This window comes from Neophocaena asiaeorientalis, unplaced genomic scaffold, assembly GCF_003031525.2.
Source record: "Neophocaena asiaeorientalis asiaeorientalis breed wild unplaced genomic scaffold, Neophocaena_asiaeorientalis_V1.1 scaffold233, whole genome shotgun sequence".
NCBI classification, from domain to species: domain Eukaryota; kingdom Metazoa; phylum Chordata; class Mammalia; order Artiodactyla; family Phocoenidae; genus Neophocaena; species Neophocaena asiaeorientalis.
The window spans coordinates 692,996-705,648 of NW_020171811.1; the positions used below are offsets into that span (position 1 = coordinate 692,996).

The following is a 12,653-nucleotide window of genomic DNA, read 5'->3' on the forward strand; positions in this document are numbered from 1 at the left end:
AAGCCTTTAAATCTGTCAATATTTTAATGAGTTTTATAGTCCAGTGATGTATAGGTTTGTTCAAGTTTTCATTCTCTCCACACTCCCTTACCCATAAGATGCTCCAGCGAGAGCTCACCAAGGGGTAATTGAACACATGTGCTGTTCCGAATGGGTTCTTTCCTGGCAGCCCATACCCTGTGCTGGCAATGATCACAGCAGAGCACATCACACCCAGGCTCAGGTTCTAAAGACTGGGAGGATGATCCAAATGACCCTTGGAAATCCAGTCAGAAGTTGCCGTGGTAGAGACCATGACACTCTTTCTCACTAAGTGCAACAAGACCAGCTTCCCCTCCAGTGTTGGGACAGAATATTGTAGTAGTAGTTTATTCTACTACTACAGGTAAAGGATTGGCCTGCGTCTAAGGGCTGTGCTAGAGCTACACAAAGCCTGACTAGTTCTTACACAATGAGAAGGAGGCGGGAACCAAGACCCACCGGGAACAGCAGATTCATAGCCCTTCATTGAGTGGAATGGCAGGCAGAACTGCCTGCATTATACAAACAACTCTCTCTCTCTCTCTGTTCATTTTACATTTGCTGAACACATGGCAATTTACAGCATGGCTGGATACAGTGTGGCAGACAGAGGACACCAGACTGGGCTTGCGAAGTCAGTTCAGCCACAGGCATTTTGAAGAATGCTAAAGCGAAGGGACTTAGGTCGTAGACTTTTTTTTTTAATTGTTTCCATTTGGTCCAGGGCTTGGGTTAAAAAGCTGCCCAGTGGCTGCAGAGAGAGGCTCAGGCAGAAGCCCTGACACCAGGGTGATGCAAAGGGGCTCCTCAAAGGCTGCTGGGCTCCAGAGGCTCCAAGTTAGTTGTGCTTAAGGGTGAGCCTTTTGAAGAGCTCCTCGCCCAGCCCCCAACTGGGGCGGAGGTCAGTCAGGTGGCTGCCCATCTTCTTGATGAGTTTCACCGGCTCATCTAGGTTGCAGCTCTCCAGGAAGTCAGAGCTGGGAGTCTGCGTGGCAGAACCCAGGGCATGCAGATCCAAAAGGACCGGGTTCAGGTTCTTCTCCACGACCATGGTGGCTTCCATGACGTCTGGGTTTTACCCCACTCATCTTTGGAATAGCTTCTGCATATCCTGGAAGAGGGCACAGCCTCTGAGCTGGTTTGGCATCTTCAAAAGATGCTCGGTGCCCTTGCGCTTGTCCTCTGCCAACTCGAGGAAGAAGTGGCCCAGGCCCTCCAGAGCCACATCATCGCAGTCGAAACAGACGCCCAGGGAGAGGTAGGTGTGGGAAGCCCACAGATATGTGTTGACCAGGTGGTTGACGGCGGCCTCCACCTTGGCGGAATAATTCTGATGAATCCCGGGGCTCATGGTTGATCGGCAATAAGGAGCTAAGCTCAAAAAATGGTGTTGGCTGGTCCGGGGAGGTGGGCAGAGGATGTCTAATTGGTTGGTTCCAAAGGTTGCCACTGGAAAAGAAGTTGGAGGGTGGCCAGGGGCTGGGAGAAGGGGCATCTACGGGTGTGTTCCACCCAAACACTGTTGAAGCAAGAGACAGATCTGTGGGACCGCCGAGCGCACTGCAGACCATAGACGCTTACAGCAAATAGAAATCATTACTTTCTCGGAGGTTCCGTTTCCTCACCCATAAGATGCGGGCTTTTGGGTGGGGTGATCCTGAGGTTGAAGGGGTCTCGGGATTGACATTGGTGCGTTCAAGCTCAGGGCTCTTGGCCGACAAAGACTGGCCACCTAGGATCACCTTAATAACCCAGTGGCCTAGAAAAGCAGCAGCCCCTCCCTGCTCCGCCTGGGAATGTCCTAAGACAGAATTTGTTAAAAGTAAGAACAAAGGTGAGAAATAGGTCCCGTAAGAGAATGCTGGGTTGTTCACACTGCTTGTCTCCAGTGTCTCTTCAGTTCAGCAAATCTGAATTTACCACCTGGTAGAGACAAAACAGGTGCTCTGTGTTGGAGAGGTAAAGACAGATAAACTGTCCCTGACATTGTGGAACTCCCAGTCTTGGTATAATTTTGAGTGGTTTACCACAAGTGAGAAGGCCGAGCATTTGGGCAGCGAGGGTTGGCTGAGCGGTGTTGAAATCCACTGGTAAAAACTATGGTGTATCAGAGTGCCTTTTGGCCTTTAATTCCTAGATTCACGTCTTCAGAGCTGTGGTAATCGTCAGTGCTGTTCACCAAGTATTTCCAGGTCTACTTCTACTGAGCGTATAGGTGGGCCATATTTTCCTAAGCCACTGAAGTTAAGTGTGGCCGTGTGACTTGCCTTATCAATGAAATGTCGATAGTGTGATATGTTTCACTTCCCGGGCAAAAGCCTTAAGCACCATCAGATGACTCCCCCATGGTTCTTTTACTCCCACGGTTCTTTTCCTCTGCCATGTAACCAGCAATACCCCGGATAGCAGAAGCTCACTAGTCTGTGCCTCTCAGCGAGGACAAAGTGGGAGTAGAGAGCTGACTGATCCATGATGGGTGTGTAGTAGGAGCAAGAAACAAATTTTTGTTGTTTTAAGCCATGGAGATTAAATAAAAAATGTTTATTACGGAAAATTTCAAACATGTGAAAACAGAGACAATAGGATGTTGAACCTGCTATACCCATTACTTTAACTTCAACAATTATCAAGATATAAGCCTCTGTGATTTGGGGCTTGTTTGCTACCACGGTACAACCTAGATTAATCCTGCCTAAAACAGAGGGAAAGGATGTTATTTCCCAGAAATACTAAATGAGTGACAGGTAAAAAGAATGGAAACACAAGATATGAGATTTTCTTTTGATGCCATATTCTTCTTAAAGTTGTTGGTGCTTTTAAGCATACAGGAGAGCTGAATGGATTAGCTGGAGTAAAAGTTGCTGGACCCTCAGGATGGGGCTGCTTTGTGGAATCTGTCTTTTGGCTCAGACTCAATCCATCTCCTTTTCGGCTTGGCCTCCAGCTCCTCTGGCAGGTGGAGCTCACCTTCTCATTAGCGGAACAATGCTTTTCACGTGGGGAGAGCTGACACCCTGTGGCTTTGTGTGCTGCCCTGCCTCAGCTCTGTACGCCTCCGCGGCTCCTTACGCCTAGCATCTTGTTGCTGCTGCTGACTTTGGAGGGCAGCTCTAGAACATTAAGCCTGTAGGACATTAAGGGCTGTCCTCTCCACAGAGCCAGTTTCATGTAGTTCATTTTGAGTCATGCAGGGACCTCAAGGTACTGTTATCAAGGCTGTTCCTCAGGCCTATTTGTTACAATGGTAGCAGGGGAGCAGAAGATCCCAAAAAAACCTTAACTTGGGGCTAACTCCATTGAGAAGGTGTGCTTTTATGTGGCATTTCGATATGTATGTATACACATACAGTCCACGGACGTGTTGCCGTGTTTTCTACTCTGCCCCACTGGTCTGTGTGTCACTGAGCCAGTACCATGCTGTACTGCTATGCGTCTGCAGCGTGGTTGATTTAGCAAATCTCCCTTCTCTACTCTTCTTTTAGAAAGGTTATTATGTCTTTATTTGTTTATTTATTATTCCTCAAAAAGAAATCCAACTGGAGTTTTGAGTGGGAGTGCACTGAATTTGTGGGTTAACCATGAGTTCAGTTAGGTCTTTATAGAATCATCCAAGACAAGTCATCCTGTACTCGGGCATCCAGTCCAAAAGCATGGAATGTGCTCTATTTACTCAGGTCATTTTCTGTTTCCTTTATTAGAATTAAAAATTTTTGTAGAGCAGTTTTGTATGTTCTCGGTTAACCCCTAGATATTTTGTAATTCCTGTTGCCATTGTTGTTCTTTGGCCAGGCAGCTTGTGGGATCTTAATTCCCCGACCAGGGATGGAAGCACAGGGTCCTAACCACTGGACCCCTGGGGAATTCCTTCCTGTTGCTGTTGTAAACGGTATCTTTTTAGTAATATTTCCTAGTGGCTCTTGTAGTAGGGGGAGAGATGCTGTTGATTTGTGCAGGGAGATCTTGTGTCTGGCAAGCATACTGAGCCTTATTAGTTCTAATTTGTTTGAGACTTTGTATTTTTCTAAGTTGACATTTTGTTTTTCCACTGCTGCAGTAAGAAGCCGCCCCCCCCACCCAGTTAACGTCTGTGGTAAGGGGGTGGCAGGGGTTGAGGGGATGACTCAGTAGAAGGAGGGAAAATGTTTCCTCTTCCCCCTCCTACAGGAAGGGGCCAGACCTCTGTGATGTGAACATGTAGGGTCTCCACAGCTTCAGAGACATGTAGTCAGGCCATTGACCACCATGACAGGAGAAAGGGTGGCCTAAAGTTCTCTGGTAACAGGAAAGGGGAGGGGAGGGGATGCTACCAAAAAGAGAGAGGGAGGGGTTTGGAGAGGAGGAGGAAGACAGAGAAAAGGGAAAGACTCTCTCGAGGGAGACTTTGATGGGGCAGGGGTCGGTCTGGAGAAATATCAGGGACAGTAGAGAGTAAAAGAGTCTTCAGTTCCAGAAGAGTAGGTGGACCACACACCCACCATCCGACAGTGTCACCCAAAGAAGCCCTGGGGTCCTTTGGTCACCTGACATGGGGCTGGGGGAGGAGCTGGGGCACCTGCAGCCCCTCCCAGCACCAGCCCATGCTGACCAACTACTGGAGGCCCCACCCCATGTGACCCTTGTCACCTGCGCTGCTGTGACCCTAACACCCAAAGCTGTGGGGCCTGGGAACTCCCAGGGTCTGGACCTCCTACATCCCCAGAACTCCCACGAGTCAGAGCTAGATCCACAAGGCACACTGAGTTGGGGTCCCTACACTTGGTCCTGAACAGAAGTTCACTGAGGGAGGGTCAGGAGTTGAATGTTTTAACCAGGCAGCTGGTTTGCCTTGTTTGATGAGTAACTGTGGCTGAATAGTAAGGTTGCTTCGGTTTGGAAACTTCTCTGCACACCTGCAAGGTGGGGAAATGGGGCTGCCTTCTGCCCTGAACAGCATTTAATGGGGCTGCTGGGGGCAGGATGGGGAGGCCTTGGTTCGCAGCTGTGGTTGGTGACCCCAATTTCAGTTGCTGGTAGAATAACTGTAAAATCAGGAAGTGAGGGGGCCCCCTCCCAGCCCCTCCTGCCAGGGCTTCCCGGGATGGGCTGATGAACGGGCAAGTGCAGCTGGTCTTGGCTGACCTCTGCTCCCCTTTGTGCCCCTTTACTGCCTTTCAGGGCCCACACCTCTGACCTTAAGGAATCGCTCCTAGAACTTGCTTTTTTCACACAGAGATCGTGATAAGCAGAGGCATCCAGGCTGGTGTGTTCATGCAGAGAAGCAGACAGATGCCCTCAGATCCCATCCGACGCCTGATCCTTTGGGTCTTGGAGGGAGACGGCCTGGCACTGCTTGTAAACAAGCCGTGAAGAAGCCAGACTTCCCTTGGAAGTTTATAACGCCAAAACAAAGCAGGCTATTTTGGAGCAAAGAAGCCAGAAAAAGGGTCAGTGAGATGAGAGAGGGAAAACCTGGTCCGGAAACACAAATGCCCTGAGCCTATCAAGGTGTTTCCAAGAGTGGAACAGCCAGGCTGGACCCAGGGCATCCCCCAGGCCTGTGCAAGGGTGAGGCCCCTGTTTCTGGGTGGGTGAGGCCCCTGTTTCTGGGTGGGTGAGGCCCCTGTTTCTGGGTGTGCTCCTCATTTCCTGTTATGGCCTGTCTCCATGTGCTGAGTGGCTGTGAAGCAACGGCTGCAGTCACTCAGCTTTATAAATAGGACATCTACAGTGAAGATGGTAGGAAATTCCCAGAGACTTCTGCCTGGGCTTATTATGAGTGTACAGATTACACAAGTGAAGTCCCAGCACCCCCTCCTCCAGCCCACCTCCCTATAGCATCCTGGGGAGTCTGATTGGAGGCCCATCTCTCCTGCTCTGTGACTGGAAATCTCCCAAGGGTGGTCCGAGAGGCACAGGGACTGGAGATGTCCACCTCTGACCTTGTTCACACACTCGTGGGGGAGAACAGCTGACCCTGGTCTCCCGCTCCCCACATGCCATGAGCTGTGCGTTATCCTGCCGACATTCACTTACTCCCAGGAGGAAGGTGCATTATTATTCTCATTTGGTAGATGGAGAACCTGGAATCCAAACCCATGTCTGACTCATTCTGGATCTCAAGGATTAACCATGGACTCAGATTCCCCTGAACAGAGAACAAGAATGAGAAAGGATCAGAGTAAGGAAAGGGGAGCCCTATGTTTTCTGGAGAGAAAGAGAGGAGAGGCTTCCTGGACCCTGGGCCTTTGGTTATATTTTCCTTTCCTTCTTTCCCCTCGTGACACATTTCTAGGCTGGTGGCTATTTCTGGAAAGCCAGACTTGAGCTTTGAGTGGCTTGATGGGCCCCTGCTGTGGCTGGGTTTGAAGGAGATGCGGACATGACTGCCGGCACCAGGCAGGAGGCCCTGCAACTGGGAGGCTCAGGCCATTACAGGTTTAGGACTGAAATGCTGTTCAAATATTTGCCCAGCAACTTCCAGTGTGCTTTGCAACAGGTAGCATAAGCAGCCTTCGCGAAGTCATTGATGGCCTCACACCTAGCCAGGGTCTCTCTCACCCATCTGTTGAGCCCCCTGTGGTTGAAGAGTTCTCCTGTCCTTTTCTGTATTTCATGATGTTGATATTTTTATGGCCTGTCCCTCGGTTTGGATTAGTTTTTCCTCATGATTAGAATCAAGCTATATATTTTTTAACAAGAAAGCAACAGAGGTAGTGTTGGGTCTTCTCAGGGCATTACATTAGGGGCTCATGTCAATTTGTCCCATTATTGGTTGTGTTCTTTGATCCCCTTGTAAAGGTGGCATCAGCCAGATTTCTTTAGTATAAGCTATCATTTTCCTTCCATACCTGGGAATGGCTAAATAAGTACATGTTTTTATGGGTATTTCCTGAGCTCCAGTTCCCACTGGTCAATGCAAAGAGAGCCAGGTGACACCTGAGACTGCAGTGGGTTACATTACAGGGGAGGAAGCCTGAGCTTAGGGAACCCGAGTATTTTATAATGGTCCATAAGTCCTGACCTCTTCTGCCAAAGGAAACATTATCTTTATTGTACTGGACACTCACTCAGCATGCCTGCACTTTGTTCTATGGGGAGACACTGTCTTCCAAGACTATTCGCTATACAAACATCCTTGCAAAGATAGTCCAGAACAAAGGCAGCTGGTGCCTCTGTTTATAGGATACCCACAAATGTGAGAGACCCATGGAGAACTGTCTCCCAACAGATCTGTGAAAATTGTCTTTCTACATACAATCTGGTCATGTTATTCCGGTCATGTAACCAACCATGCTGTGGCTGGTTGTTCCCCAATATCCATTCTCTGCATGTTCAGCAATGGAACCCCACTTCCCCACAATAGCCGAGCACATGGCTTTTCAGGATGACGTCTGCATTTCCCATCTTCTCTTGCAGCAAGGTGCGGCTGTGTGACTAAGTTTTGAGCAATAAGCTTTAAGTGTAGTGTGTAACTTCTGGAAAGTGCCCTTAAAGGACGGGAACGTGCCATTTTCCTTCTCTTTACTCCATTCTACAACATAAAATAGAAATCTCCCTCTTCCATGGTGTTCCCTAATCCTCTCCTCTGCCTTTTTTTAAATCTTCATAACACATAAAACCATGGACATACTATTTATTTTGCTTATTTTTTATATTTTCTACCTCTTCTGTAATGTAAACTCCACAAACAGTGCTGATCCATTACAGTATACTTGTACCAACTGTTAAGATATACTGAAATATTTCTGTACCAATTGGTGACTAGCCACTGCCCCAAGTCCCCGTGTATTCCCCTGTGGCAACTCCCAGCTACCCAACGGTCTTAGCTCAGGCTGCCATAAGAAAATTCCATAGACTGGGTGGCTTTAACAACAGAACTTATTTTTCTCACTGTTCTGAAGTACTGAGAAGTCCAATATCATAGTGCTGGTCAAGTCAGTTCTTGAGAGAGATTCTGGAAAGGGTACTCTTCCTGGCTTGCAGAATGCTGCCCTCTTGTACACCACACACACACACACACACACACACACACACACACACACAGAGGAAGGGAGGGAGAGAAAGAGAAAGAGGAAGACAGAGAGAGAACTCTCCTGTGTCTTTTTTCCCCCCTGAGTGGCTTGCGGGATCTTAGTTCCCCAACCAGGGATTGAACCCAAGTCATGGCAGTGAAAGCACTGAGTCCTAACCACTGTACCGCCAGGGAATTCCCTCCAGTGTCTTTTCCTATAAGGGCACTAATTTCATTGGACCAGAGCCCCACCCTCATGTCCTCATCTAAACCTAATTACCTCGCAAAGGTCCCATCTCCAAATACCATCACATTAGAAGTTAGGGCCTCAACATATGAATTTTGGGGAAATACAAACATTCAGTCCATAACAGCAACTAAACAGGCATTGACTCATGTAGTAGGAGGCTTGCACATCCTGCTTGTGCATTAGGGCCAGTGACTTCCTGGTTAATCAGTGCCTAGGCTATGCCCCTGAGGTGCTCCAAAAAGACCTCCTGATTGAATGCATGCTAGATTCTATTATAGGATGGCTCCAAGCCTTTCCATTGTCCATCTCGAACTCAAGAGGAGCAGGAGTCAGATTTTTCAATAAATAAAATTGGGGAAAATACCAAGCAGCAACTTTCTGCTATTTTAAAACAAAGGACTTCTTATACCTTTTCTCAAGTCCCCCTGTTCCCATCCTGCTCTCTTCCCAGGTGAAGAGAGAGTGACTGAACAGAAACAGAGAAAGGGAATCATTCTTTTATTTTATTTTTTCCCTTGAGATAAGTAATTGCCAGGACCTTCCCTATGTCCACCATGAGGAATCAGAGAAGGCGGGAGAGGCAACAGCAAGTGTAGGGCTGGGAAGGGAACTCAAGTCCATCAGTCAGCTCAGAGCCATACACATCTTCTCACTTACTTTTGGAGGTCCCCTCTGTGCAAATGAGTGGTTTAAAGGCACGTATCAATTACCCTAAGAAATGTGCAAGCCCTGTGAACCAGGCAATTCCTTCAAAGTGTGATATGAAGAAAGCAAAAAGAGGATAACAGGTTTGACCTACTTTGGATAGGAGGAGCAGGGCAAGATGATCTGAGGAGGTGGTCTGTGAGCTGAGACCAGAAGGATGAGAAAGAATCATCCATGGGTACTTCCCTGGTGGCACAATGGTTAAGAATCTGCCTGCCAATGCAGGGGACACGAGTTCGATCCCTGGTCTGGGAGGATCCCACATGCCGCAGAGCAACTAAGCCTGTGTGCCACAACTACTGAGCCTGCTCTCTAGAGCCCGCAAGACACCACTACTGAAGCCAGCACGCATAGAGCCTGTGCTCTGCAACAAGAGAAGCCACTGCAATGAGAAGCCCACGCACTGCAACGAAGAGTAGCCCCCGCTCGCTGCAACTAGAGAAAGCCTGTGCGCAGCAACAAAGACCCAATGCAGCCAAAAATAAATAAACAAAAAAGAATCATCCATGGAAAGGGCGGTCTGGGCAGCAGCCCAGAGAATCTCAGAGGCAGAGCTAGCTATGGAATTTGCTAAGCCCAGTGCAGGGGAAAATGCAGGCCCCCAGCCAGGGGTGGGTCAGTCAAGCTCTCCTCCCTGGGGACGCCCCTCCCCAACCCACAGCAGATGGGAGATCCCAAAGAAGCACAACCTCTGTCCCAGGACATACTTGATACCTGGATCCAGACAGGGAGAGAGACCCCTGTTATCACCCGTTAAGTGTGCTGTGGGACTGCCAGCCTGGGTGGAGATGACATCACATCAGCTGCCTGTCTAAACCCTCCCTGCCACACTGCCCTGCAGTGAAGGGCAACAGCAGAATGTGTGCCTCGCCTGCCAGTGCACCTGATCACTGCTCCTGGCAGAGGGAGGCAGTGGCCACAGGGAGGAAGGGGAGGCCAGGTGGGACCGGGGATCCAGGGAGCAGGGGGGCGGCAGGAGGTAGAACCAGAGGAGAGCTGAGGCTCTAAGCCCCGTGCAAAGGGTATGCTCCATTGTCCCATCAGACTTCACTTGTAAAACACAAATTCAAAGATTATTACTGGGAGTTCCCTGGTGGCCTAGTGGTTAGGATTCCAATCTTTCGCTGCTGTGCCTGGGTTCAGTCCCTGGTCAGGGAACTGAGATCCTGCAAGCCGTGCGATGCAACCAAAAAAACAAAAGAAACCCAAGATAATTACTAAGAATTTCAAGATGGCGACCACAGGGCTGCGCTGGTCTCAGACCCTTGAAGCCAGCTCTGCTCAAAACTGACCGGCAGCCAGCATGACCCATCCCAGCAAGCAGTGGGAAACAGATGAGGGGCAGGGGCCACATAATGCCAGGATCTGTGGGTCATTGTAAAGACTTTGGAACTTGGTCTTTGACCAGTGAGAAACAACCAGAGGGTCCCAAGCAGGTGAGTGACACTTTAAGGTCACGCTGGCTGTGGTGTGAAGAGTGGGTTGTGAAGAGTGGAAGTGTGGCTGACCAGTCCAGGCAAGAGATGATGGGGACTAAACTCTGGCAGAGGCCGTGGAAATGGAGAGAAGCGGATGGATGGGAGACGTTTTTTGGACATAGGGTCAAAGAAATGGGAGACAAAGACATCAAGGAAACGAGAGTCCAGGGAGTGGAAAGGTTCAACCAAGCAGCCGTCAAAGCCACAGAGAAGAAAGACACATACTGTAGCGGGGAGGAAGACCGCAAAAGCCAGTGCCGGGTCCGTTGGAGACCTGCCTCTAACCCTGGGTCTCAGGAACCTCAGTTTTGCAAATGGTACTTGGTTGCGTTGTTCTTGTATCTGGCTGAGCCAGGTAGAACGAAGCGAGGTCTTCTCTGTCCTCCTAGCATGATGGACCTCTCTGACCCAATCTTTTCCAGCAGACACTAGCCCAGAGGCCTCGGCTTGTCAGCTTGCAGGACGTCTTGCCTGGGGAAGCCAGCAAAGGCTGAGGGTGCCTGTCCTTCCCTCCCATGCCCAGCATGATGGCCTTGCCTCCTAAAACCCACATACAAGAATGGGAACAAAGGTGAGCCCACAGGAGGGCCAGGGATGAAAGGAGAAACGGGAGTTCTATCTGTGAAATCAACCTGAGCCTTGGTTATCTCGAATGTAAAGAGTGGCCTTCCCACCTGACCAACCCCTGCCCTGTCTCTGTGGCTCTGAGGACCTGCAGGAAGGCAGGACCCGGCTGTTCTCCTAAGCAGAGGCTACGGCTGGGTTGCTACTTTCATTCAAACATCAGTGACAAAGAAACCTCAAGGTCTCCTTTTTGTAAACTGCTTAGAGATGTCGGAAAACAAGGGAAGAGGCACAGAGGAGAAGTGGGGGTGGGAAGACAGGAGGATTAGGGAGGAGGAGAGAAAGGAGAGGCCTGCAAAGCTGAGCACCTGGTGAGCTTGACGCCCACCCGCCAGGCTCCGGGCAGGCTGTCAGCTTCGGAGAAGCGGCCTTGGGAAGCACTGAGGAGAGCGTTCTCACAGGCTTTGCTGGTGCTGATGCAGTTCTGGCTTGGCCTAACCATTGGTCCTTCTTTAATCATTATTAAAAGCCGTCATTTTCTCCCTCCCTGGTGGCCAGTTTAGTGGTAAGAAATTCAACTAAAAGTAATGCCTTAAACCTATTAATTTGGAATGGCCCCAAAGAAGGGGAGCCTGCCAAAAACAGAAAACGCCAAAGGAAACTCTCTCCTTCACATTACTGAGCGGTTCTTCTTGTCCCCCAGCATTTGCATGGAGCGCTGTCTGGGTCCAAGGCTGTGCTCAGAGAGCTCAGGACAGTCCTTTAACTGAGAATAAACAGCAAGGTGAGATTCAGCTTTTCTCAGCATACCTGCAGGAAGTGAATAAGAACTCCCAGGAAAAATAAGTTTGGGAAGCATTGGGTTCAAAGAAGTCAAGTGGGTTTTATAAGAAAGAAATATACTTAAGAGCCTTAAGTGTACGCATGTGCAATGTGGCTCTCCAAGAAGGGTTTGAAAGGACCTGTTGATTTCCTTCTCAATACACTTCCCCGCCCAGTCCCAGGGAGGAATGCTGGTTGGTCTGAGCCCTGGACGGTGTTTGCTTTATTAAACATGAGCATGTGATGCAGCCCTGACCACAGGTGGTAAGGCTTGGGGACTTCCAGGAAGGTGTTCCTTGCTCTCAAAACAGAACACAAGACAGTACTTGACTGTTCCAGTCTTTGGGCATTATCACAGGAAGAGGTGAGCTTAGAGCTGCTGCAGTCGTATTAGGGTCATGAGGAAAAGGCCAAGAGCATCCAGAGATGCTTATCTCTCTCCCTGGTGTGCGATTAAGCTGTTGCTTTGACTCTTTGGGTTTGTTTCTTCCTTGTTCAGGCCTTGGGTGTTCTGTGTTTTTCAACTCACAGCATCCTGAAACCAGTGGGGACACGGCATGCAGACATTCTCAGATTCCTTTGACTATAGATGGTCCCTCTGACTGCTGTTTACTGAGAATGCTGTGGGAAAGTACACCAGGGTGAGGGACGTGGAGTTGGGGGTCAAAGGCTTCTGTTCTGCTTTAGGTTCTGACAATCACATGAGGTCCTGGGCCTCAGTTTCAACTCTGTGAGAAAACTACCTAACTCAAGTGCCTAATACTCTGCCAGGCACATAGTAGGTATGTCACAAACGTTGTTGTTAATAAAACGGGGCAGGGGA

General features: G+C 49.3%; 1 pseudogene; it reads right to left on the bottom strand.

The window, feature by feature from the left end:
* Positions 1-859: 859 nt before the first annotated feature.
* Positions 860-1,399, bottom strand: LOC112415466 (ferritin light chain pseudogene; annotated as a pseudogene).
* Positions 1,400-12,653: the final 11,254 nt, after the last annotated feature.